Source organism: Peromyscus eremicus, chromosome 18, assembly GCF_949786415.1.
Source record: "Peromyscus eremicus chromosome 18, PerEre_H2_v1, whole genome shotgun sequence".
Taxonomy (NCBI): domain Eukaryota; kingdom Metazoa; phylum Chordata; class Mammalia; order Rodentia; family Cricetidae; genus Peromyscus; species Peromyscus eremicus.
Window position 1 is genome coordinate 33,735,358 of NC_081434.1, and position 16,723 is coordinate 33,752,080.

General features: G+C 48.3%; 1 protein-coding gene across 1 annotated transcript in view; it reads left to right on the plus strand.

Moving 5' to 3' along the window:
* The first annotated feature begins 1,166 nt into the window (after positions 1-1,166).
* Elk3 (ETS transcription factor ELK3) overlaps positions 1,167-16,723 on the plus strand; it is a 65,440-nt gene continuing 49,883 nt past the window's right edge. Inside the window, exon 1 of the mRNA XM_059245261.1 lies at positions 1,167-1,516. The gene's annotated coding sequence lies outside the window, so the exon portion shown is untranslated. The remainder of the gene's footprint in view (positions 1,517-16,723) is intronic.

The following is a 16,723-nucleotide window of genomic DNA, read 5'->3' on the forward strand; positions in this document are numbered from 1 at the left end:
AATGTGGTCCTCCTGACCTGGAAACTGGTGTTGGTCTGCTTTGAGTATGCTGTGGCTAGTTTTCAAAGCACCCCCATCCCCATCCCACCATGATTCTGTTATCCTGCTCTGACAATCACACCAGACACACAGGGAGCAGGAAACCGGTGGGGTAAGGCCGGGCAGTTAGGGTTTTAACAAGCCACTGTTCCCCCCTACCCCCCATGCTGAACGTTCAGGTTTGAAAACCACTGATCTGAAGCCCTAAAGAGTGAGGGCATGGGGCTGGAAGGTTCTGGAAGGCTGTGAGTTTGAAGCAGGAGGCTGGGGTGCGGGAACTGTGTTGAAGGGTTTGTTAATTAGAGACCCATTCCCCCCTGCAGCCTCAGAGCAATGTCCAACTCTCCAATCAGATCCTGGCCAGGGCTCTCAGGGGCGGGGAGTCCAGGCTTGAGACCACAGGGTGCCCCTTCCGGAGTCTGAAGCCACCTGGAGCTCCAAAGTAGGCACGAGAAAGTGGTGTCTGTTAAGTCGTTTTACAGTCTCTTTCTTCTGTTTCTGGTTGTGAGCCTAGCCTTTAAGGGCTGAGCCATCTCTCCAGCCCTATCCGTCTCTCTCTTAAGAAACCTGGCTTCTAGTTTGTGGCTCTTAAAAAAGTTTAATCCCCAAAGAGGACCCTAATGCTAAAGTTGGCTTAAAATGATGACTATCATTATTAATTATATTGTTACTGTTAAGTAAGTCCCTGACAGTAACTCTATCCGACCGCATCTCTAGGGAGCGCCCATCATCTCCTTTTGTGTACACCCTACTACATCTTTTCACCCTAACCTCGCCTGGTCTGCAATAAAAGCAGCCCAGTGCCCAGAGCATCCAAGCCCCGAACCCCACTGGCGATTCCTCCCAGCCCTTCCATGCCTACGGACAGAGATCAGCGCGCCCAGCTTCCTTTCAGGCCAGCTTTGCAGGGCACGACCCCAGCCAGGGTGATGCCCAGCTCAGGGAGCCGGGTGCACGGGAGCCGACGGAGCCCGCCGTGTGGAGGGGCGGCGGCCTTGCCGGCGGGTCCCCAGGCTCCTCCCCTGGGGTGGCCGAGCAGGAAGCGGGGCGGGCGCGGCGGGGGCGCGGCGCGGGGGCGCGCGGGGCGTGCGGGCGGGCGGGCGCGGGGCCCGGCGCCGGGGGTATGCGCGGGTCTGGGCGAGCAGCCCCGGCGCACAGCCGCGGCCCCGGGCGCGCGGCGCGGGGCGGAAAAGCCTGTTTACACAGACTGCACACCGCCTGGGGAATAATGCAGTAAAGGAAGTGAGCAGGCTCGGCCTGACTGCTCCAACTTCCTGCTCTCACACACAGCAGAGAAAAAAAAAAAAAAAAAAAAGAGGAGCGAGAGAAAGAAAAAAAAAGGGGGAAAAATCAGGATCTCATTACAAGAGCAACAGACCGTCTGCAGACGCCTGTCAGCATGGAAAGTCGGGGGCTTTCGCCCGGGTCCTCCTAGAAATCTCCCCAAGAAGACTCCCAAACGCTCCCCCACATCTGGGTAGGTTGCAGGACTGTTTGTGCCTGTTGCTCCGGCGCTTGCAAAGTTTTCTTCGGGGTAGTTTTTTTCTTTTCTTTTTCTTTTTTTTCCCTTCTTTCTTTTCTTGGGCTGGTGGGGGTGGGGCGGTGGGCGCTGTGGGGTGTGGGTTGTGGATTGTGGTGGGGGAGGATGGGGGTGCGTCCCCGCGGGGGAGGATGCTGCGCGCCGTCACCGCCACCGCCACCGCCACCGCCACCACCACCACCACCGCGGGAGCTCGTGTGCCAGCCTGGGGGCTGCGCTGCGAAGCTAGTGGAAGGGGAGCCGGGGCGTGCAAGCTCCCGCACCCCTGCAGGCTGGCGAGCGGGGCTCCGGGGCCCTGGGATGGAGGCTGGTGGCCGGAGCCGGCTGCGTGGCTGGAGGCTGGGTCACCGCTGACCTCCAGCTGGGGCTGCGGTCGGGATTCCCTTCGGGATGGGCACCGAGGCGCGGGTGCTCAGATCCAGGGAGGGTACAGGGATGGAGAAGGGGGTGGAGGACGTGGGCCGTGGAGCTGTGGGGCCCGGGGCTGCGTGTCCACTCTTCGCTGGGCAGGTGACCCCCGCCCAGGTCACCGCCCCAGGCGCACGCCCAGTCCAAGGGACCTTTAAAAGCCGGCCGAGGCTGCTGGTCCGGATTCGGACCTGGGAGATGGGCCGGGCGAGGGATGCTCTTGAAGTTCTCACTTCTTTAACTGCCAACAACTGCCTGCTGGCCTGTATATGTTACTGGAACTTTTTATTTTATTTTTTGGGGGGGGGGAGAAGCGGGGATTAATTTGGGGGCGGGAGCTAAAAAAAAAAAATTAAAAGGTCTCCGTTTTGTTACGTTTTCTGAACCGAATCATTGCCGAGGATAAGCTGCAGTTACGCGGCGGGTGGGGGTGGAAGCAAGAAAGGCTATTTCAGAAACTGCAAAAGGGGCTTTTTAGAAGGAAAAAAAAAAAAACAACGAGTGTCGGGAGAGTTTCTGGCTTGTCTGGAAACGGCAAGACTAATTGCCGTGCGCTTCCGCTTTGAAACTGGCTGCAGACAGCATCTTGAAAATGACTCACTGAGGAGCTCACAAAGAAACTGTGGTTTGCTGCTTCTCAGGTTTATGTATTTGTGCCCTTTTACAGTTTCCTTTGTAGTGTTCGAGAGGGTCCCCCCGCCCCTTTCCCGCCGGCCCCCTCCCTCCCTCCCTCCCTCCGTCCTTCCCTCCCCGCTTTGAAAGCCCCTTGCTGGCCTTTAACTCCCTCCAGCCCTCTGCCCGAGGTGGGGACAGTTGGGGGTAGGGGGAGGCCGAGTTGTTTTTGGAGTTGGCTGGGGAGAGGGTTAAAGGGTTTCTGCTGCTGCAGGGGGAAAAAAAAAATCCTTGAATTTTCCACTGGCTGCCGCAGGAAGAGAGAGTCCCTTCAGTCATTGCTAAGTAATGTCTGCACACGCGCGCGCGCGCGCACACACACACACACACACACACACACACACACGCGCGCGCGCGCACACACACACCGACTAATCTCATTGGGAGTTTCCGCTGCTCCGCACAGGAGGGGTTTTGTGCAAGCCGCTGTCAGCCTGCTGCCCAGCCAGGCAAGTCACCGCCTTATTGACTTAGAGGTGCCTGCTCCACCCCGCCAGTCTTTCCAGGGCAGTCTCAAAAAAACTTGGAAGTCTCTTTGGCCATTTTGGTTCTCAGGCGAACATGCTTTTCGTCTGTGCGTGCGTGCATGCGTGCATGCGTGTGTGTGTGTGTGTGTGTGTGTGTGTGTGTGTGGTTTTGTTCTCTGTTGTCCAATCAACTCTTTTACACACACACACACACACACACACACACACACACACACGTCTGCCCATCCTCTCCCATCTGTGCCTCGGCTTTGTTGGGGGGTGGGGGCTGGTGGGGGGCGGGCGCGCTGGGGAAACCCAGCATATTCCGGGCATCTATTAAAGAGCCTAAATCGATTTCTGAGCCTTACTGCCCAACAAAATATTCTCTGGTCTCTCTCCTTTTCTCTCTTTCTGTGGCACGCATTTATTTGGAAAAGGTCAGTTATGGGTTTGAATTTATGAGGATTATAAAATTAGAGATTGTGTGAGGAGGGCGTACAGGTCAGACAGTTAAGGAGACTGTCGGACGTAAGTGTCCTAAGAGCTTCCAGTAATGACTCTGCTTGCAAAACCCCCTTTCGTTGCCAAATATAGCTCAGGCCTTCTGGCTTTTCCATTTTTTTCTTAAGTCTTTAAATGTTGACTAGAAATGTGTAGAGTTACTAAAAAGGACAAAGACTTTTAGGGAGCCCCCTTGGAAGCACAGGACCCTTTCTTGACCTCTTCAGACTTCTAAGGTGTTGCCATGACTTCTCCCGTGGCAAATGTACCCCCAAAACAACCCAGCCAGCCCACCCTATCTGAGTGAGTGGGCCCAAGTTCAAGATTTCTCTTGCACCCTTCCTTGGGCTGAGTGGGTGGTCAGTAAACTGTTGGTGCTGAGTGACTGAGTTGGACAACAGAACTCCAGCTGATGGGGAAGTCTTCCGAGTGCTCACATGCATCGTCTTACAGGAGAGTTCCCTGAGGTCGGGGTTGTGAACAGTGGTTCTCAACCTTCCTAATGCTGCGACACTTTGATATGGTTCCTCATGCTGTGGTGACCCCACCACCATAAAATTATTTCCATTGCTACTTCATAACTGTAATTTTGCTACTCTTATGAATCATAGTGTAAATATCTGATATGTGACCCCCTCCAAGGGGTTGCGACCCGCAGGTTGAGAACCGCTGTTCTGATCAGAAGAAGGATGAGTGTCAGAGAGTCCATCCAAGTTGTTGAAGATGCTTGAGATCTGCTTCTGTGGTTTTTCTTCAGGGCTGATTTTTGCTTCCTGCAAACATCACCTACCACGGTGCCACTGGCCTCCACTGGCCGATGCCAGGGGTGCTGCTACTCATCCAACAATGCCCGGGATACCTCCCCATAAATAATCTGCCAGCCCCAAGTGTTAGTAGTGCTTACACGGAGGGACCCGTTCTCATTCACCTTAATGATGACGATGAAGCTCCCACGGGTATTCATTCAACAAATGGGATCAGAAGTCTTCAGTTACCCCTTTTCATGAGGGTAGCATACTCTTTATGTCTGTTTCTGTCTCTGTCTGTCTCTCTCTCTCTGTGTCTCTCCCCCCTCCTGTCTGTCTTTTTTTTTTCCCGGTGCCACAGAATGACAGATACTGACATTGTGTTGCCGTGACTTTTGTGAGCTGAATTTTTGAACCTCTCTCAACTCTGACTCTTCACACAACCAGTACTGAAGCCTTTTAGATGGGAAGGGCAGTATTTGGATGGGGGAGAGCAGGATTTTTTTTTTTTTTTAATCAGCCCCATTTGAATTTTGAAGTTACCTAAGCATTTATTAAAAACCTCCCCCTTTGTCTTCTGTAAGAAAGCAATTAATTCAAAAAAACTACTGCTAATATACAGTAAATGTATATTACTGCTGATATACAGTAAATGCAGCTCTGAGGTCACACATTAAAATTTATGTTTGTCATAACTTTGTGGAACTTAAATCTGTTCCTGGAATTCCTTTTAGAGGATTTCCAGGCAGTGTGTAGAAATTAAAATATTCCTTCTCAGTGATCAGATACTGGATTTTGTGTGTCCTGTGCCACTAAATTATATGTATATAGATAATATTGTCAGATGTTAGAAAACGTAACCCATGGCAAGCCCGGGGCACTTTATTAAAACATTCCCCGTGGATGGGACTCCCTGGAGTTAGGTGAGCTACTCCTTACTAGTAGGTCGTTTGGGTCCTTGACGTGAGTAGGCAAAGACATGATCCTCTTTCCTTTCCAGGCCTCAGGCTCCTCATCATGCATAAAAAGCGAAGCGCTCTCCCTTTGTTTTGATTTTACCCTGGCGACCCTTTCCTCAGCCTGCTTTTCTTCACTCGAGTTTGTGAGTGGCATGACGTCCCTCACCTTCATCAAATAGCCTTGTATGTTCCGGGCAGACATTTTCTGTGTAGTAGACGCCTTTAGCTCCTCTTGGTTGTTGGAGGGTGATTTAGAGCAGGTTGGAACCACACCAGTCAAAAGGCATCTTCTAAAAGTTACTTTTTCTGTTTTTCTTGGTTGTGAAGCATATCACAAATTACCCTAGGAAAACATAGAAAGCCACAAGGACAGCAATAAACATCTCCAAAAATCCTGCTGCTAACATGGCGTTGTATATTTTTGTAGTCTTTTAAAATGTGTGCTGTGTATACAGACGCACAGGGAACATGTGTGCTCGCAAGGTTTTATTTGGAGGCATGTCGTACTTTTAAAAATAGCTGATTTTCACATAGCATCCCACATGGTGCATTTTAATAATGAGTACCGAGACTCAAGTTGCCAAACATTGAGCTTGTGTTTCTTGGGGATGGGTTGCCACGATTTCTAATGAACTGGTCTTGTGTTCTGTCTTCTGGAATGTTTTCAGAATGCTGCCCTCTTGAAAGATTGGGTTCCTGTGTGCTGTGAAATTTGGGATTTTGATGAGTTTCTCTATGACTTAAGTGTGAGTCATGATTGGCAGTTGAGTATCGAGCTGTGGTAACAGGAAGTGAGGGCACTACGCGCCAGAACAGAATGCTAGATGAAGGAAGAGAATGGAGGTTAAGCTGAGAAATACACCTTGGGATGATCCAGATGTGGAGGGGAGGAGGTTCCGGTCCACGTAGACAACCCTTATTTATTGCTGTATCCATACTTTCCAAACTTTGGTGTTTTAAATTATTTTTTTTAAAAACTCAGTATTACTATTGCCAATGGCCAGTTTGAATTGAAGTCAGTTTTTTGGTCGAAACCGTGGCAGTGACATCATGGTGACTCCATTTTTGCCATGTAGAGCGCAGGGCCAGCAAATTAAATTACCCCTGTGTTTGTGTGTTTAGGGTTCTGTTAACAAATCCTGAAGGCCTCCAAAGGTGGTAGCTCATTCTGTCTTTTAAGTAACTGCTCTTCAAATATTTAACTCTCTGTGATTCTCTTCCACAATCAGAATTAATATAGCCTTGTACTTATTCCTGGAAATCTGCACCAAGGTCAGCAGTTTGAGAATAAACTTTGCAATGGTCACTTCAGACAGATGTGATTTGGGTTGAATTGTCACTCGGAATAACTCTAGCAACTTTACTGACATGTAGTGATGTACATTTCCTGGGAAGAATTACTGAACTATTTTAGAAATTAAATAGAATTCATTTATAACTTAGCTGAGAATTCTACTTGTATATTTTTTAAAGTAATCAAGGTGATTGGTTGTAATAACATTCGGATTTGAATCAAACTAAAGTGAGTTGACTCACACACTCAAAGTGGCTCAAAGGCTTTTCATATTTTTAAGTATTTCTCAAGCCATAGGAGCTAAGGCATTCCCATTTAGCCACGAATCTGATAGGAATCATGGAGTAGATATAAAACACAAATATCTGGATGTGTTTTCTGAAGACTGGTTAGGTTAGGGCCCTCAGCAATAGGAAAAACGAACCAAGACAAAAAAAAAAAACCATAAGACCCTGACATATTTTTTACTTTAACAAAAAGGGAATAGGTGTTGCTGCCTTGGTATGTACACCTTTGACACCAGCCTTTGGGCAATCGAGGCAGGCTGATTTCTTCTACGAGTCTGAGGCCAGCCTGGACTACAAAGTGAGACCCTGTCTCAAACAAGTAAGCAAACAAACAAACAAAAGAAGGCATTGGTTTACGTATATTCATATGTAATATTTTTATTTCTATCACTTCAAAGTATTCCCTGAGTATTTTTTTTTTTCGTTCCAATGGGGATAGTTTCATGATTCTACCAAGCAGATTTTTAAATCCCCAAATTCCTTGATAAAATACTGCAGTCCTTTTACTTAACTGTACAGCTAAACACGAATCAGTAGGATATGTGGATTTCCTCATCATACAGGGAAGAATCTTTTCTAGTTTATTTGATGTAAAAAATATTTAACCAGTGTTGTAGGGAAAATGAAAGTATTGCTTTAAAACTAACTGGGTTGAGGGGATATTACTTAATCATTCTGTGCCTCAGTTCCCCTGGCTGGAAATATGACTGAAATGGAGGACCTTGAATGTCACGTCCCAAGTCCTATAGCGGTTTTCTTGGAGGACGTACTTGGCCTTGTGAAAATGTGATATGAATTTTTGCTGCTACCTTAGGACCAAACGTAGCAATTTAAGTTTCCCGTTGACTTCACTTGACCCTTTATTGAATAAGGAGGATCCAAAGAAGGACAGTGCCACCCGCCTGGCTTCCCTCCGTTCTCCCTGAGTTTGGAGGCAGAGCTGAATGTTGTGCTCATTTCCAATGACCTTCTGCCCTCTCATACGGCGGAGCACAGTGACTGAGCTGGGTTGAGCTCGGAGCCTGAGTTGTCCCAGGGAAGGTCCCTGTCTCCAGGCTAAACCCTACCTCTTTTGTGTGAGCATAGGGGTACATATGCTCCATCACCTCTGCTGCTCAGAAGGACACCCACCTTCTTTATCCTCCCCTGTCCCCAGACCCTGGCAGCACCAGGAGCCACAGTCCTTTCTGATCTCACACCCAGCCTTCCTTGCGCTGGCTTCCCTGCTCTACCAGATCCTTCTGGAGGATGCAGCTCAGGGTAAAGATGCACATCTCTAACTGCAGCTGCACATTGTGGATGCGGCCAGCCTCATCAACATGTGGTCCTTTCTTCTGTTCCTCAAGCGCTTACGGATTCCCCTGCACTCTGCTGGGAAACCACTCTTCAGAGGCTTGCAGTCTACAGTCATCCTTTATTTTTATTTATTTTTGGAATGAACTTAGTAGTTTTCCTGTTTTTTTGGCATACAGGGTAGTAGATATCATCATGTCATGCATGCTCATGTATGTACATCACTGTACCATGCTGACACCCCTTCTCCACCCTCCCTCCCTCCCTCCTCTCCCCCTTCAACTGGTCCTCTTTGGCTTTCTATATCTCTCTCCTCCTCCTCCTCCTCCTCCTCCTCCTCCTCCTCCTCCTCCTCCTCCTCTTCTCCTTCTCCTTTTCCTTCTCCTCCTCCTCTTCCTCCTCCTTCTCCCCCCCCCCTCTCTCTCTCTCTCTCTCTCTCTCTCTCTCTCTCTCTCTCTCTCTCTCTCTCGATTCACGATTCACCTATCCCCTCCCTGGCGAAGCCTGTGCTGGCCCTCAGCCTTCCCTTGGGACCCCAGCCCTCAAGAGAGGCTTTATTCCCAGGTTTCCTCATTACCCAGATTCTTGCTCTCTGAACCCAGGAGCTAGACAGTTACAGGTGTGTATATCTGGAGACTGCCTGTTATTCCTAATTACCTATTAATACCTGTTACCCCAAACTCCAAAACCAAGAGTATGTGATAATATGTTGTCTAGATCCTTGAACCGGGTAGCTTCAGAGAGTGAGGGATGCTTGCCGGTGTGTGCAGCCTGATGTTTGTTCCACATCTGTGATGCCCATCCGGCTGGGCGCTCGCTTTGGGCCCACATCTGTTTTTCTCGTCCTCATGTCCACCCAGCACTGTGTGCAGCACCTGGCACTTGGTGAATTAAAACCAAAACAAAGCCAAGAAGCCTTATCAGTGTAGCCTGGGCTTGATAAACGGCCTTGTTGTGCATAAACCCAGACCTTTTCTAGACAGTGTCCTGCTGAATTGCTAACAGGCAGGTCTCCTGGCTAAATCATAAAGCCAGCCAAGAAGAGTGCCTGTGCCATTCGCTATAGTTTTTATTTAAACTTCCCAGGAAGGTGGATGTCCAGAAACCGGGTTAGTTTGTTACTATTGAGACAAACTTGGCTCTGATTTTAGGATCAGTGTGTTCGACCGAGAGTGGCCGGCTTCAGCTCGGAGGACTTTCCTAGAAAGCGCTTTCCTGCCAGAGTCCATCAATTTTAAAGACACCCTACTCCTTTATGGAAGATTTCAGGACAAGATGCTCACAGTTGCCCTGATCATCCGTTTTGAGTCCTGCTGCCTTTCTTTACCTAGAACAGCTGCACAGGAAGTGTCTGTCACCTTTTGAAATCAATGATGTTTCTGCTGGAGTTTAAAATAATAGAAAGGATGGGTTAAAGACCAGCTCATTTCTTGACCAAGGAGGACTAGTTACACTAACTTGTTTCCCCTTAGTTTTGCGAAGGAGCCCTTTGTTGGGGTCAAGTCTGTGTTAACCAGAATATATGATCAAGCAGGTACCCTCCCCCACCCCCAGCCCTGCTGCCATGATCTTAGTCAGAAAAAAATGACCAAAACGAGCCTCAAGATTTTTCCCCAGGGCCAGCTCCCCAGTATGACTAGGAATTAACTGGGAGACTGCTCATACCCATACCTTGTTATCCTCAAAATGATGTCACCTACACCCACAGTGCTCACCTAAGGAATACTGTAAGCAAGAAAAGGGGGTGTTGATGTTGGATAACTATCCGACACTCGAAGTTAAGAACGTCTCGCTGGAAGGCTTCACTGAATCTGGACTGGAGTGTCCCCACGCCGTCCCCTTATTGGAGTTTGTTAGATTTGCCTTTGGAGGCGGAAATATAAACTCTACTTATTAGGATTATTTTTAAAAAATGAAAGAGATTGGTGTGGAAAGGGGAGTGTACATATATGTGTTTGCTTAGGTAGACAGTGGCTGCTGGGTCTAAGAGAACCTGGCAGGATGTGACCTCAAAAGTGACCAAAACAATTCTTCCTCCTATGTAGGGTGCAAGGCTGCCTGTGTGTGGGATTTGAGCCCTCCTTCTGTACCTAGGGAGGTGCCCAAGGAATGTTGTTTACTGTGCCTCTCTACCCGGAAGAATCATTGTTTCAATATAGGAAGTCAGGCGAGAGCCTGGGTTTACGCTGTAATTTTCAGGAAAGAGAAAGCTTAGATTCCCCATAATGCCAGCCAGTCCTATTATGGACATAGAAAGGAGGCACCCAGGCACTTAGTGCTGTCTGTAAAGTTAAGTAGCAGGTTCGCTGCCTTAGTTTCCTTGTTTGATCTTGGACTTGAATTCTTGGAGTCCAGGACTCAGGAGCATTGATAAGGAAGTTATCCCTGCCTTTGTCCATCTCTGTTCTCCAAGCTTCACCCTCAGAGGCCATTTAGACCAGAGGGCATTAGGTTCTCTCTGTCTCTGTCTCTTTCTCTTCCCCTATCTTTCCTCCCTTCTCCTGTCTCTTTAAAAGAAAAAAAAGTATTTTAGAACTGTACCTCCAAATGCTCCTAGGCAGAAGCACGTGGTCACACCTGGATTGCATACCCAGTGCCGGTAGAGAAGGCCTTGGGCAGACTCACTTCATCTTGGATGACTGAGGCAAAAGCAGTGTGGTCAGCCAGCCACTTGGTATCCCTGGGTTTTGGTGAATTCCCTTAATCCATCACTTTACTATTCCCGACTCTGAATGTGTGATATGTGGGTAAATAGACTCACGCACATGATATTGAAATTGTCTTTTAAAGGGAGTCATTTTAATCACCAAGGTGCCTGAATCAAATGGGATGATGCAAGAGTTCTGTGGTTCTCAGAAGGTGGAAGGTTGGGTTGGGATACAGGTCAGTCGGGAGAATGCCTCACTGGCACACGTGACCCTGGGTGCCATCCCAGGCACCACATTCACTAGGTGTGGTAGAGTAGCCCGGTCATCCCAGTGCTCCGAAAATGAAGGCAGGAGAATCAGAAGTTCGGAGTCATACTTGGCTACGTAGTTAGTTCAAGGCCAGCCTGGGCTCCACGAGACCCTGTCTCAAAATGCCAGCAGCAGTAGCAACAACAAAAACAGTGTTAGACCTAGAATTTTGTCCTTAAATGGGCAGAAGCTGTCCTGGGGGAATGACTTAATAGTTCCCTATTACCTTTAGAGTGCTGATTGGATCCCTAGGTCCCACGCATGTGGCAGCATTTGCTTGTAATGCCTGTGCAGGGGAGGCAGAGGTAGGACAATCCCTGGAGCTCACTGGCGGGTCTGTGATCATTCCAGAAGGCGGATGCTGTTCCTGAAAACAACATCTGAGGTTGCCCTCTGGCATCTGTATGCATATGCCCTCCAACACGAATACACACACACACACACACACACACACACACACACACACACACACACACACGTGCGCGCAGAAACTTTAAGACCTCGTTGTAGAAGATTATAAATTCACTACTAGATTAGACTATTTCACTTTTCAAAGGGGTGATTTTCTTCTTGAGGAAGGGGGGAATATCATCTAAATCCAGTACTGGCTATTATTATAGCTAATACATTCATGCTGAGAAAAAGAAACAACATCAAGTTGTATGTGGTATTTCAGAAAGAGCCACCTCCATGAATGGCAGATTCCTGCGTAGGAGTTCAAGGAGGTGAAGCTGCTTTGGGATGAGGGTCCACGTTTGAGACGGGTGCCATCTTTTTCGTTAGATGCTTTTGATGACCTTTATGCAGCATCTTTCATGAGACGTGAGTGAATGGTCCATTGGCAACACAGCACTGTGTACTTGTTCAGTGCGTTTGTTTTTGTTTTTGTTTTTTTGGTTTTTCGAGACAGGGTTTCTCTGTGTAGCTTTGCGCCTTTCCTGGAACTCACTTGGTAGCCCAGGCTGGCCTCGAACTCACAGAGATCCGCCTGGCTCTGCCTCCCAAGTGCTGGAATTAAAGGCATGTGCCACCACCGCCGGGCTGTTCAATTTTTGGAAAGGTTTTAGGTGTAAGACACTGGAGAAGACCAGTTTTGAAGTCACGCACTGTGTATTCTGCAACCATCTTCTTATCAATAACAGCATCTATGAAGAACACCAAGGCATTTTAAATGTGTCCCATTTACTGTCCCATTTCACTTACTGTTGTTGTCCAGGTGTGGTTTAAAATAGACATTCATGAAGAGTTGGGTGACTTCTGGCTTACTTACTTACCTCAACACCACTGGGCTGTTACTTCCTGTTTAAAAAAAAAAAGAGCTTTATTAGATGTTATTTATCATTGGAGGGAATTCTCTGCATGTGTCAGGTCCCGTCTGACTAGACTTGAGTCCATGCAGGAAAATACATGGCATGCGGGCCAGTGAAGCTGATGGGGCCAGTCGCCACCTTCCTGACTTCAGATGCCACCACACCTCCACACATGCCCACCACATGAGCGGGTGACGGCACACTGAGGACTCGAGCGTCACTTCCAAATAGAATCTGAAGACCAGACTGGGGTGCGAGCATTAGTGTCTGGAGTTTGTGTTTCCTCAAGTATGAAACAGCTTTGCTTTGAGAACGATAGCAACGCTGAGTGGCCACAGCCTCAGAGCCCAGAAGCACCCAGCTCCTAGCACAGCACTCTGTGAGGGGCTCTCTACGCTTCTCCAAAACCCAAACACGATGTCTCCAGCCAGGTCTCATCCATAAACACCAGTAGCACATAACCGCTTTGTGTGAGAATACTGTCTGTCTCTAGCAGAATCAAGAGATCTGCTCATGTCAGCCCTCAGTCTCAATACTGGTAAGTGTTTTAGTTAAGCAAAAGCAAAGGAATTATAGTACTGTTAGCCTCCTGTAAAATATCAGCAGTTCCAAGGTGCTATATAGAAACATTTTTATCTTAATCATATACTTCTAAACAAAGACAAGATCGGCCAGTTGATTTCTCTTTCTTTGTTTCTTTATCTGTGTCCCATTAAGAACCAAGAGATTTAAAATAGTTGCAGTGGAGTTAGTCCTGGGAGAGAGAAGGGTTGCTAGTCTAGGAGGGAGAGAGCTGTCTAAAACAAGCTTCTTGTTATTCCATTGATGATGGTGGTGGTGGTTGTGGGGTGTGTGTGTGTGTGTGTGTGTGTGTGTGTGTGTGTGTGTGTGTTAGGTAGAGATAGAGTGACAGAGATAGACACTTGAGAAATTATCGTCTTAACACTTGTGGAGAAGACAAGGTTCTAAGCTTCCATGGTAGACATGACTGTTCTTCGCCAGGGCTTCTGTGAAGGAAGCTGGAAGGATGTGGTCCAGGATTCCTATTGCTCATTCTGGTTCCCTAGAAAACTAGTCTAACGCACCACACATTTGGGAAGCAGATCCTGAGGGAAAGCTGTGTTTTGGTGATGACAGTTAATGACATGGAGATAAACAACCTGTCTGTTGCCTGTGATACTCATAGTGGCCTTGGAAGGAAAGGGGTAGTTGTGTTCTTATGGAGACAGGACCCGGGAGAAAGGAGAGGACCTGTAACTGTCTCCAAGAATCTCTCAATGTGATGTCAGAGGTAGCCAGACCAGGTGCAGCTCGCCAGGAGAAGAGGAAGGTACCCGGATGGCTGGGTACCGCTCTGCCAGGAAATGCCTGACCATCCTTGTATCACGTCTAGGATGTCCAGCACGGCTGTGCAGACTTCCCATCCCCAGAATCCCCCAGGGTCCTTTGGAGAGGAAGGGATTGCGAGGCCGCTCACACCTAACCCCACCTGGGACCCCTTCCTTCCTAGGCCTGCACCCTGCTTCCTGACCCCTGCTCAGCCCCCACCCCCACCCCTGTGCACAGGAGCAAGAGAGGTCTCTTGTAAGCAGGACCTACTGCAGGGTACCATCAATGGCGAAGGAACAGTGCTGGGACTTTCAGCTAGAGGAGCTGACATGACTTTTCTCAGTGTTTCAGTTTGCCCCCCCCCAACCCCCACCCCACCCCATGTTTCCACTGGGTGGTGCTACAGGAATTCCTACCTTTTGCCTCAGGAGTTTCCCCCTTCCCAGAAAGACGCCTCTGCAGCATAATAGGAGGAAGTCCTGATTTAGAAAGGTTTTGCAGTTTCAACACAATGGGAGAGCTGGAGGATGCTCTGGCAGGAAGCGCCTCGGTTTCGGGATGTGGAAAACCCACCATCATTCTGTGGCGTGCAGAAGTGTTCTCACTGCACGGGGCTTGTATTTTTGCCTCTACCAGCGCCCCGTTAGCACCCTAAAGCTTTCAAGTTTATCTGAAGGGTTCCAGTTTTCCGTCTCCCGGAAGTGGCGTGGAAGATTGCCTTTATTTTGATTGATTTATTTATTTTTTTTGAAAAGCCACCTTCAGGTAATCTAAGTGAATAAACGCTTCCTGATGGTAACACAAACACAGACGTAAGAACGCCTCTTCCTTAAGGGGACAGCTGAATACTGGAGTCTCCTCTTACTGGAAGGACGGTGCATTGTTACTTTGTTATTTTGTTGTTCCTATTTGTGGTGCTTGGGGGGCCTTAACCCATGGTCTCAAGTGTACTGGGACTGCTCTAGCCTTTAACTGTGTACCCAACCTGGATTACATACTTTTTATTTGCAAAATACTTTCGATCTTAAAAAAGAAACAAATCTATCACTTTGTCCATGGTCCTGTCAAGAGTGACCTTTGCCTTCTGTAGATGGGGAGCCTGAAGGAGAAGCTACCAGTGTCCTGTCTCAGAACCTATAAACTCAAAGGTTTGGTAGGCACCAGGGTTTTTTGTTTTTGTTTTTGTTTTTATTTTTTTCATAGCCCAACTCCCAATGTCCATCCCCCGCCCCCAATGCACAAGACTGAATTTATTAACGTTATAAGCTAGAAATTTGGGGAGAAGATTTGCCATTCCAGGCAGGCCTCTGAAATACACAGATAAAGAGTGTTGGGGAGACATGTCCACTGCCTTACATTGAAAGTCAACTTTAAGGACAGTTGGCAAGGTTTTAGTAAGTTGAACTGCCCGTCTCTGCCTGATGGGAAGTCACTGAGGCTGCTCTGGGTGCCAGGTCCCTTCCAAGGGCTCCCACACACAGGTTGGGGCGCCCAGGCTGTCCCTCTCCACATGAGGAGCAAATCTCACAACTTGTTTCTGAGTGCCACGAAGTGCCCATGTTTGGGGTTAGGTTTACCTTCCTTCCGTCCTCAGGTTCCACAGTCCTGCTGTCCACACGTCCAATAAAAGGACCGGTCCCCTCACCTCTGAAGAGCAACCGAGTTCTGGAGTTCACAGAGGGCTCGTGGCCTGCTCTGTCATTTGTCACCGACCTTCAGCCTGGCCTGGTGGCACAGGCCTGAAGTCCCAGCTAGCTACTCAGGAGGCTGAGGCAGGTGGATTACAATTTCAATCATTGTCATCTTAGGCTCCATGATGAATTCAGCATCAGTCTTCAACTTACCCAGATTTTGACTTAAAATTTTAAAAAGTGAGTGGAGAGTTAGGCCCACTTGTCGATGGTTCTTTGCCCAGTGTGACTCTGAGGTTCAGTTCCCCATTAAACAATCCCATTGGGTGAACCTGGCAGGTCCATCTGATGCCTTTTTCCTGTCTGTCTCTCTGTCCTTCCCCCATCCGTCTATCCGCCTGTCTATTTCTATCTCTGTTCATCGAGGAAATTGGCTAAAAGAAATTGTGGCAGAATAGCTCAGATTCCTTTTATTTTGTTCATTTCTTTGAGACCGGGTCTTTCTATGTAGCCTGGGTTATCCCAGAACTTGCTCTGTAGACGAGGCTGGCCTCGAACTCACAGAGATCCACCTGCTTCTGTCTCCGTGTACCACCATGCTCAGCTCGGATTCCTTCATCACACGGCCCAGTCAGAGTACCTGGAGTCACAGAGTGGTGAGATCAGAAATGAAGGGCACCTCTGTACCATACCTGCTGAGAATGTCACTTTGCCTTCTGACTGTTGTCTTAGCAGCAGAGAGGTATGGGAAACAAGCCTCCAGAAAAGTCGTCCTCAACCTTCCTAACGCTGTGACCCCTTAACAGTTCCTCATGTGGTGACCCCCAACTGTAAAATTATTCTTGTTGCTACCTCATAACTTTTTGTTGCAACTGTTAACAATCATAATGTAAATATTTGTGTTTTCCCGTGGTCTTAGGTGACCCCTGGTAAAGGGTTGCTTGACCTCCAAAGGGGTTGCGATCCACAGGTTCAGAATCACTGCTCTAGCGTGGCAGTGTGCGTTGTGATTAGAGATCTGGCCTTGGGAGCAACTATTCCTGGGTTGGTGTGTGTGGGGGGGTCTGTCTGCTCTTCTGGTTCCTGGGGCCACGTGCATCTGTCTTCGTGTTTCTAAGTCTTGGCTTCCTGGTGGACAGGCCTGATGGAGAGTGTGAACATGTACTCAGTGTATTAAACGCAATGCTTGGTGTCCTAAATGGCCATCGAAGGTTAAGTTAAAGGAAAGGCTCCTTTAAGGGTGGAAGTTTGGGCCTGAGCTCTGTTCTGGAGAAGTCCATGGTTCTTAGT